The 19902-nt window shown below is 44.2% G+C and overlaps 1 long non-coding RNA gene across 1 annotated transcript in view; it reads right to left on the bottom strand.

The window, feature by feature from the left end:
• Positions 1-2939: 2939 nt before the first annotated feature.
• The window catches only part of LOC142590945 (uncharacterized), a 62782-nt gene continuing 45819 nt past the window's right edge, over positions 2940-19902 (bottom strand). The window contains exons 3-4 of the long non-coding RNA XR_012830281.1: positions 7392-7539; positions 2940-3069 (exon numbers count right to left, since the gene is read on the bottom strand). This is a non-coding gene — a long non-coding RNA (uncharacterized LOC142590945). The remainder of the gene's footprint in view (positions 3070-7391; positions 7540-19902) is intronic.

The following is a 19902-nucleotide window of genomic DNA, read 5'->3' as shown; positions in this document are numbered from 1 at the left end:
TGATCGCGCTAATGCCGCCTCATGAGCCATACAATGTGTTCACATTAACAATTAATTAGTACTAATCAACAGCAGCTAATTACAGCTGCTAATCAGCTATTTGCCGCTACTCATCCGCAACAGCTGATTAACAGAGCGCAGTGTACGGTCAGGGCTGCTGCGGGCCTGGACTAAGGACTCCAACAACACACTCCGGGGGAGAAAAGGGGCGTTTTTGCAGCTACGTAAATTTCTTTAATCAAGCTGCTAAACCCGAGACTGTAAAAGCATCAAAAAACGCATCAGTGGAAATACTTGCAGCGTTCGTAAGTTGCGAAGTCGGAGGACCCTAGCACCTTCGCCAACGCAGAGCTACACCTGCATAGAGCTACCTGCGTAGCTCCCGCCTTCTGGCGGCAAACCAAGGCACGGGGGCGCCCGCGATATACTGCACCTACGGAGAGTTAAACTTAACCTAGTCCAGTAACGTTGGTTCTACCAGCATGAGAATAATGGGAAGTACATGGGTGGTGCCTATACTACGTCCTTTGGGCTTCAAACGGCTTTGTGATTTTGCAAGCTAGTCATATTGAACATTGTACTGCGTAATAAATATTTAAATAAACATCATTAAAATTGTTCAATGGCAGGATTCCAACACAGAAATTCTAGAACAGGGGCGGTATTCTCGACACGCATGGCGGCTGCACGGCCGCCATTATCCGCCATGTTCACTCTCTGTTTGGCTGTCGAGAGGTCACATGCTTTGAAATTTGTGCCGGGAAACGGAACTTTTGGAAAATGTAATATTACGTTTTCGTCAAGATGACGAAAAGAGTCGTGGAGCTGCAAATTTTAGGGACTAATAATTTTTTTTTGTCCATGGCAGCTATATGGGGACATTAGCGCTTCAAGAAGAATGTGAGCGGTAGCGTACAGAAGCCAGTGCAATGCATCTTTAATGTCGCGAATATGTGCCGGTGATGCAAGATATGCGTCATGCCAGCTTGCTGATTCGCTGAAGGAATATCCCGTGAGGAGTCTAACAGGAAGCGCTGTTTCGTAAACGTCATTTTGACGATTCGTGACGTTCCGCTGGGCCACCATTGCTGAGAGTTTCCGCCATAACTTGTGGTGCGACGAGCCGCGCGAATTATGTTAATGAGCAGCCATATGCAATGGCAGCCGAGAAGAATGCGCATCGCCACATTTTGCCCGTCGTTTGGAGCCATGAAAATCTTTTATTCATAACGCGTGATCATAGTATCTACATCGCTCTCGGGTGGTGTTGGCATTTGTGTTTGGTGCCATCATTTAAAAAAAACGCGTTTATACGAAATGATATGGGTTGAACATAACACTCTTTCGGCAACGCTGTCCACTTTTCACTGCTGCATTTCCATTGTAATGAATTTTAATGCCTTTTCGCACAATCAAATGTTATGACAACAGCGTGTTTCTAATCTATAAAAAGAAAGCACGCAAGGCGGCGCCTTGAAGTGAGGTGAAGTGAAGTGAACAAGAGGTGGCAGCGCCGGCATTTGCGTCGCGCTAGTGGATATCTCTGGCGCGCGCAACGCTATCGGTGATATTCGGCCGTTTCTCAGCCAGGCAAGTCGGTCAGAGTCACTTGCGTTTCACGAGATAGCGATAACGTGGCCTAGAACGTTTGCGCCTCACCAATGGTAGGTCGCGTATGTTGTCTCAAAGAAGAAAACAAGCGCGTTGGCACCAACATACGATGACTCATTCCATTTCTCAGGGACATGCATCCTAGTTATTGAAGCAGACGACGGCTTGTACGCAGCGAGAAGCGTTTTAGACGGAATAATCATGCGCTTTGAGCTAGCTGCTTTATTTTTACTGCGGAGGAAAAGTGTCTTGCTTTACCGAGAACCTTACGCTCAACGCCTTCATTTCAGTTTCTTAGGCTAAACGTCAAGTTTGCGTCACGTTACGAAAGCAAAATGGGGCCATCAGCGCCATTTTATTCGCGTCGGGTCTACGTCACGCATAGAAAAAAATGGCGGAATGTCCAGAATATCACCCCAGAAGCCTGATATTGAAACCATTGAGCCACGGACGCATGCATCGACTAGCGAATGCAACGCCCTTATGAATTTATTGTTGGCATGCCAGTCAGTGCCCTGAGACGCTTGGCGCGTTTCGATTTGGCCACCTGGACAAGCTCAATCGTTGCAATTAATAGCAATTGTGCATGTTTGCGGCATCTTCTGCACTTCGAAGAATATATATTGCGCTGAAATTTACGACAATAGGAATTATATAGCGTAATATACAAAGCCAAAAGAACGACTGAATCAACAAGCACAAGATCAGACCAATCCATGTACTTCCCATCATTCCCGTGGTGGTACAATGACTGCAGCGCCAGAGTTCCCTCTAGTAACTATTGTATGAAATTCTATGCCCAACGCGAGAACCATATTATAGAATTTAACTATGGATTGGATGCGAAAATGCCTGTCCGCCGCCGTAGCCACCGGTTTGGTTGGATCCAATCCAATCCACCAGACGTGCCATGCGAAGTCGGTTTTGTAACGAACGTATGATCTCTCGAAATTTGGCGCGATGAATGACAGGAGCTTGTCGTCATGTTTACGTCAGCTAAAACGTGTCGCTCCCCGCGGCTGGCGTCGTCGGCGCACAGTAGGCCAATCGCGCTCACCGGTAACCGAGCGAACGCGCCGAACAACGATCTCCGATCGCACCCCAGAAGAGCAATAACGAAGTGGCGCTGCTCAACTCCTTGACAGAAATGTACATAAACAAACGTGTGACAATATTTTCTACGATGAAAACTGGCGCGACGGAGGATTCGAGCACTTCTGCTCTACCAGCCATTCAGCGTGCACTAAAAGTGATATCTCCAAAAGTGATCGCAGGAAAATAAGTCTCCAGGCCTTGCAAAAAGAATAAATGTAATTGTTTTGAGTGCTGGTATGTAAGTTTTTATTTTTACGTCTGTGGATTTCATGAGACTGCGTTCGGCAGCGTCTCTTGAGCCTTATCTTTCGGAATAGATGGCTGATCCGAAGGAAATCCCACACGTTCAACCTCTCGGGCCAACTGAAATAGACGTAATTTCAGTTATACAAACTTCAAAGAAAGAAAAAACCGTAAAGCCATCTATATTATCTATATTCGAAACAATTACGTCGTAGAAAATATTCTGCACCGAAAAAAATATGAGACAGTGTTTAAAATTGCACTGCACCTGGGAAGTTCTTTATTACAAAGATGAATATTAGGGGACAGATTTTCAAATTTTACCCAGGAGAAGCAGTATATACAAATGAGCTCACAAATCATGATGTGCAGCAGACTTCTTATTAGTAATAGATTTATCGAGCATCAAACTACTAAGGTGGAGACGAAAATATTTGAGCTTGTCCGAGCCGGAGCAGCATAATGTCTTCTCTAGTAATGCGTTAGCATCAGCGAAATGAAAAAGAAAGTACATGTGTGTGAAGCCGTTCATGTGACATATACATATATGTACATATATCTGTTAAGCGCTAGATAACATTCCCAAGTGAGTTCTTGTAGTTAAATATAAATACCACAGAAAGTCAACGAAAAAAACATTGTCTCCGATTCCGGCTGTGAAGGTGGTTGGACAGCGAAGCTGTAATCGACGACTAGAACAAGCAACCATTGCGACGTAGATTGAAATTATTCACGTGGTGACATCCACGAATACTTTTCCTAATTATTAGCGTCAGACGTTCCGACAGCATTAGACTTGGCTTGCGCGGCAACTTCGTACACCTACAAAGAGTGGACCAGACAGAAGAGAAAATCGCCCCGCCTCCTGTGTACGCTACTCTTCAGTAGTCCTGAGTATACGTGGCCTTCCCATAGCACTGTCACAACTCAAATCAGCTGCAAGGCGGGTCCTTTCTTTTTGGTGTACGAAAGTGTAGTTACGTCTCTCCCTGTATTGTTTGCCACAGTCAAGCTGCCGTCGCCGCGGCAGTTTGCGGAACAGTAATCTTTACCGGCAAACTATGCGAGGTGTCCTCCGTGCTTCACCTTGCATGTAGGCACATGAGCCTTGTCAATTATGCGGCTCACTTGAATGTTTAGAGCTTCTTCTTTATTGAAACGTGTGCTGTATGTACTATGCGTAATTCCAAAGCACGTATGCACTGTTAGCTTGATCTTTGTGAGTGCTCATAGCCTGTGCATTACGGGGTATGAACCATTGGATTTGGTCGTTTGAGCCATAGACGATAGCTCTCTGTCGACGTTACGGCACGAAGAAATCCCGGCATCATAGCCATAGCCAGCTTCGCTGTGAAATGGCACGGTCATGATTTAATTGGCAATATCATCGCACGCGTAATGCGAAGGCGTCGGTTCTTATGCAGTCTGACGCCAGTCGATTCTTCATCCACTTTCGTGTCGATTTATCGATCTTTTCTTTAATTCAATTAGGAATTGTAGGTATATTCCCCTATGATGTCCTTGGTTTTATTGTTTATTCGTTTCTTATGACATAGCTCATAGAAATTTGGCCCTGGGTTTTGTTTCATCTTGTTGATTATGCAACAAGCGTCTGCGATTCGGCAGCTGTGATGCCTTCAGATAGCATGTAGGGGTTTTCTGACCAGCTGCCTTCACCCAAAATTCACGTAGACGGGACACCTTCGGCAGAAAGGACGTTCCACATCTGCCGAAAACGCTGTGAGTGGTGGTGCGGGCTTACACTCAAGTAAATGTTTTCAAGCCAAGACACTTTATTTTTGCATTTCTTTTGTAGAACAGCAGAATGCTAGGACAAGCACAATAAGATGCTAAGCTGCAGCTTAATTGGGATTCCGGCCCCATTACTTCACAGAAGCAAGGCACAGGAAAATACATTTTATTGACTAAAGAAATAAAAATAATTACACATTTCAATTGGTGACGCTAACAAAGTTCGAAACAAAACGCAAAGCGCATCATATAATATACTCAGAAATTTCTAGGCTACTGCTCTGTTATGGTACGCCACTGTACAATGTGCCACGAACAAAGCCCCCAGAACAGTAGCCGTCAGAAAACCCAAAGCACATCCCTTAAAACACATAAAAACCTCATTACAAAAGCAATCACGGTGAGTATCTGCAAGAAGAGCTTAAAAAGGGGCCGACGTGAACATTTCAATTAGATGTAGTTATCTAGTCAAACAAATCAGCGAACAGTCTATATATGTTCAAGAGCACCAGCGGATTAGTAAATATGTCGATCATTTCTGGCAAGATAAGTTCTGTCTATATTGTCATTTTCCCAAAGAGTAGCCATGCGCGATATTATTCTGCTTCATATTTGACATCTCCTTAAAGAGCGTCTAAGGGAAGTGCTTCTATTTCTGAGTGTATAAGGAATGTCGCATGATTGCTTTGAGGAACATAACCCAAGAAATATTGCCTCGTTCTGCTGAAAACTCTTATAATTTAATAGTAGAAAAATTCATGCCATAGCTGTAAACGAAGTGTCCCATATCCTACAAATAGGTCATCTGTATGCGCATCGTGTACTACACTCGCCATATGACGCAGCACCATTTTCTGTAGTCTGCATATCTTCTCCAACATGACGTATTTTCCTATACAAGGGTACAGCAAATAATGTGAGTTGCAAAGAGGTGTTATGATTGAGAAATTTGATCTTGTCAGTCATAACATGACGAGGCTTATAAAGCACACAACAAGCTTGTGATAAACTCGCACACACGCACGCAATGTACATTAGCATCGCAGCTTAAGAGTTCGGTGGAGATTACATGCAGTGTTGTGACTTTACTCACAAGAGCTATTTTTTCACTCCATGTACAGAACCCAAGTGCATGGTTAATAGTTTTTGGGAAGGGTGTGACTAAAACTGAGTTTGTTCGCGTAGTAATATTTTTAAGTAACCTTGCTATATTCGATGTGTACATTTATTGTGTTACAGGAGTGTAATATGTTGCCAAATTTTTATCTTTCCTTTATTTCTAAAATATGTCAATAATTTCTGCTATGCTGGGCATGGAGTCGTTGTTTGTGGGTTTCTTATTGTGTAACTAATAAATACCGAGCCCCTCGGTTTCCTTTCTTCTCGTTGTGCCTGTTCATTCTGGTGACCTTGAAGTTCTGATGAAAAAGGTGCTTCAACTACTGGACTTCGTCAAAATGCGTCTGCTTCGAAGTTTTCGTTGCCCTTTTCGTGTAAAATGTTGACGTAATACACGACAAGCTGCACTGACCATCAAATCAGGTGACCCTGTGCGCCTTTGATGTTTTTCAGCAATTTTAAGGAAGCGTTGTCGGCGACGGTACTGAATTATTTGCCGTGGGAGTAGCTGCGCCTCTTGCAAGACCATCGCCCATGACTGGGCATTCAAGCTCAGTTATGACATAGTTTAATCCGTGCTTCAGCAGTTTGCGTGCGCAATAAGCAACCTGATGTTCTTTGCCTTCATGATGTTGTTTTAGGACTGGACCGATGACTACGTTCGACACATCGCAATATATAGCACACACGGTTTCTCGATGGAATATATTAGATGTATGACCTCTTCAGTCTGACGTTGCTTCATTTCCTCAAAAGCTTGTTCGCATTAATATCCAATTCCCATGGTGTGTCCTTCAGTAATTTCATTATTGTCACCTAAATCAAGAGTATATTGTCAGCAAATGTCGTGAACGTGTGGAGCACTGGCGCAGTCGTGTGCCTCAAGTGCTTACAGCTGTTTGATTTTGCCATTTTGCAGGCTTTTCTGAACTTGAGAAAAGTGAACTTAAGGAAATGACAAGTTGTTTAGTGTGAAGAGCTATTCAATAAAGAAGTCTCTGGTTTACAAAATCCTGTCGGTCGATATTATATGTACTAGTGTCCATACGGTGATTTATAGTTCTACTAAGCATTGGGGAAGTACTCTAGGTGACACTACACTTCAGTCCCCTTTCACTAGTCACTTTAGTCTGCTCACGAATTGGGTGCTGACGCAAGCAAGCAAATGATGGCGAGTAAAATGTAAACTTTCCGGGCGCAAGTAAGGGGCATGCGCGGCAATTTTTAAACTTCCTTTTCAGTAACACTGAATATCAGTCGCTTGTACACTCTAGAACAGATGATCGGTATGCCGAATATAACGCGTCAAGGAAGCTTTGCTCGAAATTCGCTGAGCTCCAAAAATTGCCAATGTTGCCGTTTCAGCCACACCTACTTATTTATGAACAGGTTAATTTTTTAGCAGTAAATACCAGTAAATGCAGAAAATATTTTATTAGAACGTGTCATTTTACTGCCCCCTTTCTCGACAAAGCTTCCATCTGTGTGCTTTTTGAGTGCTTATCATTGTCTGTCTATTAAGCCCACAAGTTAAAAAAAGGCATTTCTCATGAAACGTCATAAATACTTACAGATGTGCCGAGGCCTCGGAGGTAGTGGTGGTGGCGGTCGTGTAGTTGTTCGGGGGGTATAAGTTCTAAAAGTCCTATGTCGTCGTAGCCTTCCTGAGTATTTGTTGCTGCCATATATTGCGCCAAATGCACACAACCGACCCGTCTTCTGCATTAAAACAAGAATAAAGAAGGCCGCAGCCAACAGGACCAAAACATTAAATTTCACAATATCCGCCATTTTAAAGAGCGCATTGAATCGCTAGCACTTCTGCTTGCAGCAGCAGGGTCTATATATCCTTTACAACACAATGGACATTGTTAGAAGTCTTCCTTTTGTGGAAGCGGACACATTTGGGCAGCTTGGTTCGTAACAACAGTGGACATAAAAAACAGGTTGACGATGGTGAGATACGTGTTATACATAAATAGTTTTTGGGGCATGACTAAAACACGCAAAAACCCGCCAGAATGTACAGCGTGGCTGGTTGAGTGGAAGTATTTCGTGTTTTGTGTTGTGCGCGTTCTTCAGCGATCGCGAAAAACATAAATGTAGCTAATATAGAGAAACACAAACATGCATCTTAAATTTTCCGTGATAGCGCACGATGTTCAAATTCAGAATTTTCATTTGATTATAATATTTCCTAAATAAATTATTTATAACTAATTATGAAATTAGGCGAAATGAAAAGAAAAGTTTCCTGACTTTCTCAAAACGACGGCAAACAGCATTACCTCGGTTCTATCCAGCAACGTGGCACTCGCGCATGGTTGAATTTTGCAATTTTGCCGCGTGTTTCCAACAACACTCTGTATATACCTTACATTTCTTAAAATCTTGAGCTTCAGCATGTCGTGTTGTGTCACGCCTTAGAGTTTGAGTTTATTGATTATATGCTCTAGGATACTCAGATTTAGAGTACCTTGTAGTTAATGGATAGGCGAAGTCTATCCAAGCAAGATATGGTCAGGGTAAGTTATTTGCTTAGTAGACTTACGCTCTGGAGCGCTTGTGTACATCACAAATTGCAAAGGCTGCAATTAGTACGCACACTTTCAATGTTGCCTGCACATCATACAATGTGCTAGCGTTAATACCATGACGTGCACACAAGGCGCCCCTTTGATTTCAGCGAGATAACCAAGGAAACCTTTTCCCTTAGCTCGTATAAGGTGTGAGGGTAACAGGAAAAAATGTGCCTTCAATATGTCTTGCGAAATTCCTAAACAACCCAGGAACATTACAGCCTCCCCACGCAATAAGTACTTACGCCCTCTCTTTTTAACGAATGTGAACTTAGTGGGGCATAAAGCGCTCGGAACCCTGGCGAAAATAGCACATGACTGCCATATGACGCTGCTTCAGTGGGAAAGTTTCATATTGACTGGAGGTCGTGAATTTGTACTGAAACATAACGCATAAGAGGCTGAAAAAGCAGTCATGTAGCAAAGCTGAAGAAGACGATCGAGAGAAGCAAGACCCACACTACCCTCATGTATTGTTTACTCGTACTTAGCCGGGTGTTCGCATGCTTTACTCTTAAAATGTCGATATTGCGGTAGTTTGTTGATTTTTTTCAAGGCTTTCGGTAAACTTCATACATGTTACGTAAAAGGTGCTTGTAATCATCTGGAACGCCAGTAAAGCCGGTAATTAACGGTAGCTTTTGAAATGTTAGCGACGCGTCCCCATTATCGTGGCCCCTTTTTTCTGGAAATATAGGATTGCTACAACAATTGTTGACGTTGTTAAAAAATAAAAAGGGGGGAGGAGACTCCCCCGTGGTAAACCTCAGAGAAATGCATCTGCTGCGGATAATTCAAGCTCTTTTTTAGACTGGTAAGATGCCCTGGAATGTACTTCTCCACCATAAGGTGACCTCAGAGTCTGCAGGGTTATCTGACTACGCTGTCTTCAATGCTCGGTTGTGATAGTCAGAAGTTCGAATCCTCATTTTTTTTAAATTTAAGGTGGTAAGCAGGAATTCACCTCCTCGACTAAACTACATCTCCAGGCTGGGAGTGGCACCTGACACCGGCAAATTGCCGCGAGCCAGTGGGCCTCTGTTAATACAGGTACAACCAAATTAGGAAGACCCAGTAAGCTTCAGCGAAAGATATTCCCCCATGAGAACAGCAATTGGCGTGCCTGGTGCAGTATTCGGTCACTCTATCCCAAATGGCTCATTCGATCAACCAGTGGCCCTCCATCCCCAGCAGCCGTGGAAGACTAGACCAAGGTGGCAATCAGGCCTGTAACGCCAGAGACTGTTAAGAATCTCTGGACCCGCAGAGGCTGGCATTGGAAACTGACCCTGGCAACGTTTAACACCTGAACTTTCTCGAGTGAAGTTACCTTGCAGGACTCTTTGAGGAACTATCAGACATTATTTGGGATATCATTGGCCTTAGTGATGTTAGAAGAACTAGGGAGGCCTATACAGTGCTGAATAACGACCACGTCCTCTGCACTAGATGACTTCCAGGTAAGAAGCAGTATGGAGCAGGATTGCTGCTCCATAATTACATAGCGGGCAACACTTACTAATTCTACAGCAACAATGAGAAGGTAGCAGTAGTCATAATGCAACCTAATAAAAGGTATATGAAAGTTAGTGCAAGCATACGCGCCAACCTCCAGCAATGATGATGATGAAATATACCAGTTTATGGAGATGTTGAACTAACAAATATACAGCCTTAGAACAGAGAGATGATGATGACATACAGCTAATGAATGAAACCGTAACTAGGTCGGCTTCAGAGGCAGCAGTTGAAGTGGGAGGCAAAGCACCAAGGCGACCAGTAGGCAAGCGCTCGCAAGTAACAAAGCACCAAATAAAGAAACGACAAAATATGAAAATGTACAACCTAAGAGATAAGGTAGAATTCGCAGAACTGTCAAACTGATCAAGAAGGCGAAAATAAGTGATATTCGAAACTATAACGTGAGAAAGACTGAAGAAGCCGTAGAAATCAACCAAGCCTGAAAACAGTGAGAAAGAAACTTGGCGTAGGACAAACCAAGATTTATGCACAAAAAGGTAAGCAGGGTAATATCATCCGCAATCTCGAAGATATAGTAAAAGCCGCGGAAGAATTCTATACCGACCTGTACAGTACCTAGAGGAGTCAGGATACCTGAATTACAAGCAGTAATGAACAAGATACAGAAACTCCTCCTATAACTAGCGATGAGGTCAGAAGGGCCCTCCAAGACATGAAACGAGGAAGAGCGGCAGGAGACGATGGAATAACAGTCGATTTAATCAAAGACGGAGGAGACATATTGCTTGGAAAACTGGCGGTTCTTTATAGGAAGTCGCTATCGAATGCAAGGGTCGCAGAAAACTGGAAGAATGCAAATATTGTACTAATTCAAAAAAGGGAGACGTTAAAGAATTAAAAAATTATAGGCCCATCAGGTTACTCTCAGTATTATATAAAATATTGACCAAGAAAATCTCCAGTAGAATAAGGGCAACACTGGATTTTAGTCAACCAAGGGAACAGGCTGGCTTCGGAAAGGGATTCTCTACAATGGATCTCGTCTATGTCATCAATCAGATTATCGAGAAATCCGCAAACTCCAATAAGCCTCCCTTTATAGCTTTCATATATTCAGTAGAGGTACCAGCAGTCATATCGGCATTACATAATACAGGAGTATAGAACGCTTACGTACATACCTTGGAAAATATATACAGAGCTTCTACAGCTACCTTAATTCTACATAAGAAAAGCAGAAAGATGCCTACAAAGAAAGGGGTGAGACAAGGAGACATAATCTCTCCAATGCTATTCACTGCGGGCTTAGAAAAAGTATTCAAGCTATTAAATTGGGAAGGCTTAGGAGTAAAGATCAATGACGAATATCTCAGCAACCTTCGCTTTGCCGATGACACTGTTCTATTCAGCAGCAATGCAGAGGAGTTATGAAAATGATTGACGACGTTAACCGAGAAAGTGTGAGAGCAGGGTTCAATAATGTGCGAAAGACCAAGATAATGACAAAAAGCCGGGCAAAGGAACAAGAGTTTGAAAGCGCCAGTCCGCCTCTAGAGTCTGTGAAGGAGTACGCTTACCTAGGTCAATTGATCACAGGGAACAGAGGTCATGAGAAGGAAATTCACAGAATAAAATCACCCACCGCGTTTGCTCAGTGGCTGTGGTGCTGGGCTACTGAGCACGAGGTCATGGGATCAAATACCGGCCACGGAGGCCGCATTTTAGATGGGGGCAAAATGCGAAAACACCCCTGTACTTAGATTTAGGTGCACGTTAAAGAACCTCAGCTGGTCGAAATTTCGATAGTTTTCTACTACGGCGTGCCTCATAATCAGAAAGTGGTTTTGGAACGTAAAATCCCATATCTTTTTTTTAGAATATAAATTGGTTGGATCCCATACGGCCGACAATGCCAGCTACTGACTGGAAGCTTACCATTATCATTGAAAAGGAAGGTGTACAGCCAGTGCGTTTAACCAGAACTGACATATGGGGCAGAGACTTGGAGACTGACAAAGAAGCTTAAAAAAACTAAGGACCGCGCAATGAGCGATAGAATGAAGATTACTAGGCATAATGTCAAGAGACAGAAAGTCAGCGGTTTGGATCAGAGAGCAAACGGGTATCGACGATATCGATATTGACATCAAGAGGGAAAAATGGCGCTGCGTAGGTCATGTAACGCGCCGGTTAGATAACCGTTGGACCATTAGGGTTACAGAATGGGTACCAAGAGAACGAAAACGCAATCGAGGACGACAAAAACTACGTGGAGCGATGAAATTAGGAAATTCGCGGCTGCTAGTTGGAATCTGTTGGCGCAGGACAGGGCTAATTGGAGATCGCAGGGAGAGGCCTTCGTACTGCCGAGGACTTAAAACAGGCTTATGGTGATGATGATAATGAATGAACAATGTTAAATTGGAAAGTCAGTATACTGTAGCAATGGGCGACTTCAATGCAAAAGTGAGGAAAAGGCAGGCTGCTGAATTAGCAATTGGCAACTACGGCATCGATTCTATGAACACTACACATGTTCGTAGAATTCGTGGAAAGGAATAAGCTGCGAATAATAAGCACCTACTTCATGAAGCTTAGCAACAGAAAACGAACTTGGAAAGCCCTAATGGTGAAACAAGAAATGAAATTCATTTCACGCTTTCTGTCGATCCCGGCATAGTGCAGGATGTAGAAATAATAAGATGGGTAAAGTCGAGCAATCATAGGTTAGTTAGACCTTAGGTTCACACCAGCTTGAAGAGAAAAAGAGTAAAAATGGTCAACAAGAAACAGGCCAACCTAGAGGCAGTAAGGGTAAAAGCAGACCAATTCAGTCTTTTACTTGGAAAGAAATTTGTAGCCTTAGAATACAGATATGGAAAGAACATAGATACAATGAATGAAACCGTAACTAGGCTGGTTCAGAGGCAACAATTAAAGTGGTAGTTAGCGCACCAAGGCAACCAGTCGGCAAGCTCTCCCAAGTAACAAAGGACCTAATAAAGAAACGATAAAGATGAAACTGTGCAACTCAACAGATCAGATAGTGTCCACGGAATTGTCAAAACTGATCAACAAGGAGAAATTAAGGGATATCGGAAATTATAACGTAAGATGGACTAAGGGAGCAATAAAATATGGACGCAGCATGAAAACAGTGAGAAAACTTGGCCTAGGAGAAGCCAAGATGTACACATTGAAAGATAAGCAGAGTAATATCTTCAAGAATTTTGTAAATATAGTAAAACAGCAGAAAATTTCTATACTGACCTTTACAGTGCCCACAGCAGATACGATAGCTTCATTCGAAGTAGTATTGAACAGGTTACAGAGACCCCTTCTATAACAAGCGATCAATTTACAAGGGCCTGGCAAGACATGAAACGAGGAAAATCGGCAGAAGACGGAGTAACAGTTGATCTAATAAAAATAGAGGAAACATCATGCTTGAAAAGTTGGCAGCCCTTTATATGAATTATCTCACGACTTGAAGGGTCCAAGAGAACTGGAAGAATGCTAAGATTATACTAATCCAGAAAATGGGAGACGTTATAAAATTGAACTCCTATAGGCCGATTACCTTGCTCGTAGTATTGTATAAGATGTTCACCATACTGTCCAATAGAATAAACGCTACAGTGGAATGCAATTAGCCCGAGAACAGGCTGGCTTTAGGAAGGCATACTCTACAATAGGTGCCATCCTTGTCGTCAATCAAGTAATGCAGAAATCCATAGAATACAATCAGCCTCCTTACATAGCCCACATTGATTACGAAAAGGCATTACACGGCAATTATCAATAGCCTGGCAAAGGAACAAGTGGTATGGGTAGTCAGTCAACCTTTAGAGTCTGTAAAGAAGTGCATTTAACTCGGTCAATTACTCACAGGCGACCCTGCTCATGAGAAGGAGATTTACAGAATAATAACAATGGATTCGAACGCGTACTACAGACATTGCCAGCTCCTAGTGGAAGCATATCATTATCATTTAAAAAAAGTGTACAATTAGTGCATTTTATCGGTGCGAAGAATGTTAGGCGTAACGTTAAGGGGGAGACAGAAAAGGAGCGGTTTGGATCCGAGAGCCAACGGGGATAGCCTATTTTCTCTTTAACATTAAGAGAAAAAAAATGGAGCTGGGCAGGCCATCTAATGCGTAGGATAGATAACCGGCGGACCGTTAGACTTACAGAATGGGCGCCAAGAGAAAGAAAGCGCAGTCGAGGACGGCAGAATAATAGGTGGGGTGATGAAATTAAGAAATGTGCAGACGCTAGCTGGAATCGGTTGGTGCAGGGCAGGGGTAATTGTAATTGGCCCTGGGCAATTGTAACCGATTGTATATATTTGGATTTTGCTAAAATATTTCAGTCCGTTTCACAAGACCTATTTATTTTCACGCCTAATCAACTGAACATAGGATCTAGTGTACTTGTACGAATTAAAGAATTTCTCTCTAACCGTAGTCAGTAAGTGACAGCTGATGGCTTTTGCTCACCTAATTTCAACGTAACATCTGGAGTCCCGCAAGGGTCCGTATTCGGCCCTCTGCTTTTCTTGATTTTTAATGATGATTGGCCTACTTGTTTTTCTTCCTCAACTGTTCGACTGTTTGTAGATGACTCTGTAATTTACCAGAAAATTACTAACCATGCCGATTATCTCAATCTGCAACGCGATCTAGATAGGGTATTTGACTGGCGCAGTAAATGGCTCACGAGACTAATCCAATTAAATGTAAAAGCTTGCGAATTCCTCGCCACATCACAACTCATTGACCATGTACTTACTCTTACAATAATTTTCATTTACCATCTGTTAACAGTTCTACTGGTGCGGAATTTCTTGTATTGTAAATGAATCATTTCCCGATGAAAAGTATGTCCTGTGTATAAGTCTGCATGAACATGCCTGCATGAATGTCCTATCATGAGCAATATGAACGGGAACACAGAAGCCCGTGTCAGCCATCCTCAAACCCTGCCATGGGAGATATGCGGCCGCCGCCGTCGGAAACAAAGTGGAAAGGAGGACGCTGTTCTAATAACCGTTGGCATTCCCACCGTGCGTCTCTACATACAAAGTGTGGAACCTCGCATCACCAGCGCCCATTAACAAAACTGTTTGGCATTGCGGTTACTGATAATTTCGTGCGCCGAAGCGGGGCCAATAGCACTACTGTTTTGAAGCACAAACATTCGAGAGCTACTTTCCTGGGAAATATGTCCGTCTGTCTGGAACGCGTGGCACGATGTGCTCCATAAGGTATACATCAGGCAAGGTAAATACACCTGGTAGCGAAGCTTCCATAGGAGCCCATACGTTCTAACCATGGTGGTTGATCGGCGTTTCATGGGGCTTAGCGCCATCTGTATGTGGTGAAAACACTTCCGGCGGAAGGAAGAATAATGTGACGCCATATCCGTTAAAAGCAAAAGTGACGGCATTTTGTTTGAAAGACGCGAAATTTGTTTTGTTGGTCTACCTTTGGAGCTTTATATTCAAATGCCCCGCCATTCGACTTGATGGGCGGTTCGAGCTTTCAGCTCGGAAAGCGATGCAGGAAAAGGGCAGCCGTACGGTTGTCGAAATCGCACCCCTGCAGAGAACATACTTTCTTACGATGCCGATGAAAGCTTTAGGTGGTAGAGCGCTGATCCTATCGTCGGATGCCAAGCCCGTCGGCCAGTGCAGTCACACGAAAACAACCACACAATTATCTGGCGGTCGTAACTCACTACTTTTGACTGAACAGCTTAAGAAGCGATGAAGGTACCCGCGTCAACAAATGCAGACAAACTTCGATAAGCAAAAAAGCACAACGTGTTAGTGGGGCGTATTTCAACAGGTGAACTTTACGAGCGCGCCTTTCTTCACATTTCAAGACGTGCATTGCATTGCGAGTGAAAGCGGCGTCAACGCCCCCTGTAACGATGGGCGCTGAAAAGAAGTGTACTTATCAATAATAATAAAATAAGTAAACTTGTATTTTCATAACTCGTCATGAATATATAAAATTGACCAGGAATAATATTTTCGTTGAATGAACCTAACTGGGTCTCACTTGAACTAAAAACGCTTTTTTCTTTCCCAATGTTTGTTCCCTCGAAACATAGTCGCGCTTCAATCGCTGCTCCCATAACCCCCTTGCTGATGTCGGTAGCAATTTGTATTGAACCGCTTTTCGCCCGAAGCTTCGCGACCTATGTGGATCAACCGTGCATCAGGTCCTATAGGGGTATCTACGAAAATACCGTACGCTGAACGCAGGATCGGGCGCGTAAGAGCTGGCCATCTAAAAAAAAGGGGTATGACTGGAAAATAATAATGACTCGCTGTAAGTTAATGTTCACGTAACCATCTTGTCGGCTATTGGCGGCCAGTGAAATGCCGTAAGCTGCCGTTTTTGACAAACCCAGGTGGGAGTTTCAGCGGTTAGCGGAAGAGCGTCCCCCTTTCCCCTCCGTTTTCGACAGCGCCATCCGCGCATCGCTCTAACTCTGTTTAGAGGCTACTTTCCACGATCTCGCGTGTTCCCGCTCATATTGCTCACGATAGAACATCATTCTCTCAGATTGTCTGCACAAATTAAGTGGACGTTGCCCTAAACCATACTTCAGGTAGTAAGAGAAAAACTTATGCTTTTAATAACTGCTTTTACAGGGTGCAGTTGATATGACGAATATAGCGATGCCCTAGGCCCTCAAGTAATGTACACAATACCTAAATCCTAATTCAAGGTCTTCTTCGAAATAAATAAGTATGCGAGAATGCAGTTCATTGCTTCAGCTTGCAACCAATTCTTGGCGCACCTAATTTTGCCTGACACACCGCACAGTAGCGTCGTGCCCGCTTACTACGGCGCGTCCACTTTAATACAGTCGGCACGTTCTTTGTCTATATTGACATAATTGAAGTAATTTGTGCAAGAATACTGCTCGTCTTCTACACGGAGTGTTGCTTGCATTCCAGAAAGCAGAAAATAATTGCGGTGGTGCTGATCGTGCAAATGTAGCACAAGACCACGCGCAAATTGTGTTTATTCCAGGTTCATTCGTCTGAGCCCTCGCTTCGCAAGGCTAGCAATGTAGCTGTTGTCAGCTTCGTCGGCAAAATGGCACCTGGTTTTACATTTTCCAACAGATGAATCGTTCTTTTGATGAGAGTCAAACCTGGTGGCTTTAGCGCTTCGGCCCCACCTATCGCATTCCGACGGTAATGCAAAAATGCTTGTCTCATCCCATGGGTGCTCGTTATGTAAACCCAGGTGGTCACAACTAATCGTTAGCTGTCCATCACTGCGTCTCTCGTAATTCATAGCAATCTTGGAATGCTAAGTCCCGCAATATAAATTCTTCAACCACGCCTCGATTTCCTTCCTCTCTTCCTTCTTTAACCTCGATGGCGCTGTAGCTATGATCACGGTAGTTAGCCGCAACGTCGCATGCGCCCGGCAGGGGAAAACAGGCTAGCGTGTGAAAAGCATTGAGGTTTCCGACATTTGCAACACAGTTGCGGTAGGCTCACTAATAGAGATATTGACGCTCCTTGCTTCTTCAAAATAAACACTGAATCAATAGCTACAATGGAGCGGCATCAAATGCATGGTTCGAGGGCATTTCTCTCGTACTCACAAAAGCTATATCTGTCAATCTTACGAACGGAACCTCCTTGTTGCGACCAGCGGAAGTGAATAGAAATATTTGCCCGTTCAACAACCTTAGACGTGCCGGCAAAGTCCCGCCTGGTTATTCGACGTCTCAGAATAGCGGATAAGTATTGCCGTTATATCATCGAGGCACCGCAACTTCAAAGCTAGTGCAGTTACCTGTAGTTGCAGATGTGCAAAGTGCCAGCGGATCATGTTTGACTGATCCTTGTGAACGAGGTTGTGAATTTCTCGAACAAAGCCAATTTCCCGTTTAAACAGCCACAGCAGCGAACAGTCCGCAGCATTACGAATAAATACAAGACATTAAAGGAAACATTCGCCTGGGCAAGTAGCTTTCAAGCAAGCTCCCATGCTCCATAATATTACCCCTTCTAGCCTTTCCGCAGCACCTGACAGCTGTTCAAAGTGGCAGTCGTATATTGCTACACATCTAAATACATTTTCACTATCACCAACCACATCAGCACTGGGAACAGTTACACGAACGATGTGTACATAACGCACGGTAACCAACGGTGAAGAATCGACATACACTCCTCGGAACACTAAACTATGTGCAAATAACTAAGAGTCCTCTGTGTCAGCGTTGTGATGTGGTGTAGATCAATAAAGAAAAAAAAAATTACCGACGATTACGTTACTTCCTAATGCGAAATGTGAGCGCAGCAAATAAGCTGTTTCACCTTTTGGATAGATTGAGGCAAAGAAATCGAACAACACATGTATGCGCTACCACATAATTTTTTTTTATTTTTCACACGTATTCCTTTAACAAAGACTCCACTAACAGTTCTTGACAGTCATGAAGGAAGCTTTGTGGTCGGAGAAATAGACTGATATATGTTCGACTTGGTACACCAATGCTTGATTCTCAAAGACGAGATCTATACAAGTGCCTCGCGAGGTTGTCACAGCCGTGGGGGAAGCAGAGGCTAAGCGCCGCCGCCGAGAAGACCCTGCCGTTCGCGCCGCCGAAGCGGAGGCTCATCGCCGCCGTCGAGAGCAACCAGCAGTAAGCGAGGCTGAAGCAGAAGCTCATCGCCGCCGCCGAGAAGACCCTGCAGTTCGCGCCGCCGAAGCGGAGGCTCATCGCCGCCGTCGAGAGCAACCAGCAGTAAGCGGAAGCGGAGGGGGGCGGCGTGTACACCCAGCGGCAAACGATGGGGGCAGAAGCGCGCAGCAAGCGGACAACACGATAAAGGGAGGAGGGAAGAGATAGCAGCGACTGACTGATGCCGCTGACGGCGATAGTGAGTCAACCCCAGCTATCCGCCACACAAGAACAGGGGGGGGGACCCTTTCCTCCTCTTTCTGCATGGCGGCGACGGTGTTCTATGCAGTCACGTTATCTTGACACTCTAGCGGCGTCAGTGGCATCCAGCGGTATCAGTCGGTCGCTGCTAGCGCTGGGGGGATGAAAGGGGGGCGGAGCTGGTTACGAGGCCGACGACGACGCCGACGACGACGCCGACGACGACGCGAAACCCTGGAACGGACGCCAAAGAGCTGCGCTCTAAAAAAGTGATGTGGTGTAGTGGTTAGAGTGTTTGGTTGTCACGCAAAGTACGCTGGTTCGATTCCCAGTGTCCATGTGTATGCAATTTGCACTACGATGTTCCTGTGGTGAATATTACCAATTTTCTGTAATGTGGATCTACGCTATGTGTAAGAATTTGCGTGCAAAACGACTCGGGGCGGTACCTTTCTATAAAAAAGTTATTTCTTCATGAAAAGTTCCCGCTGGGCAGCGTAAAATTTAAGCCGCTTGATAAGCCGGTCAGATTTGATCTGAAATACCGCACACATATTTAGCGCCATAGGTGCCGTACTCCTAGCGGCCCTTGTCTGCCACGGATGGGACCGCTTAAAAGCAGGCCGCATATTCAAGGTTTATCCAATTGATGAACCGCATAAAATAGGCCGCATACGCATTAGGCCACTTGGAGTTGGCCATTTATAATCGTCGAAATTTTGATCTTTTCTCCGCGTTATATGGGTTGCTTTAAGCCAGTATCAACTAAGCGTGATGCCAGTGTAATCCCTCATGCCGCGTGGATTCCAGAAAGTAATACGCGATTCGCGTCACTCATACAATCAAATTACAAAACCATTGCAAACCATGACAACAGCAACATACGCGGACGAGATTAAATCAAGAAAACTGAACAAGCGCGAGCAAGAACTGACGCGAGCAGACGAGATTACGAAACGAGAAGCTACGAATACGCGTCGAACGATTGGGAGGGTCCCCATGGCACCAGTTTCCTGTTCGCACGTTAATAAAGGGGCCACTCTCATTGGTCCCCGCTGATCTCGGCTCACGTCTTTTATATCGTGCTCCACGT

Source organism: Dermacentor variabilis, chromosome 8, assembly GCF_050947875.1.
Source record: "Dermacentor variabilis isolate Ectoservices chromosome 8, ASM5094787v1, whole genome shotgun sequence".
Taxonomy (NCBI): domain Eukaryota; kingdom Metazoa; phylum Arthropoda; class Arachnida; order Ixodida; family Ixodidae; genus Dermacentor; species Dermacentor variabilis.
This window is presented reverse-complemented; position numbering and strand designations above follow the sequence as displayed.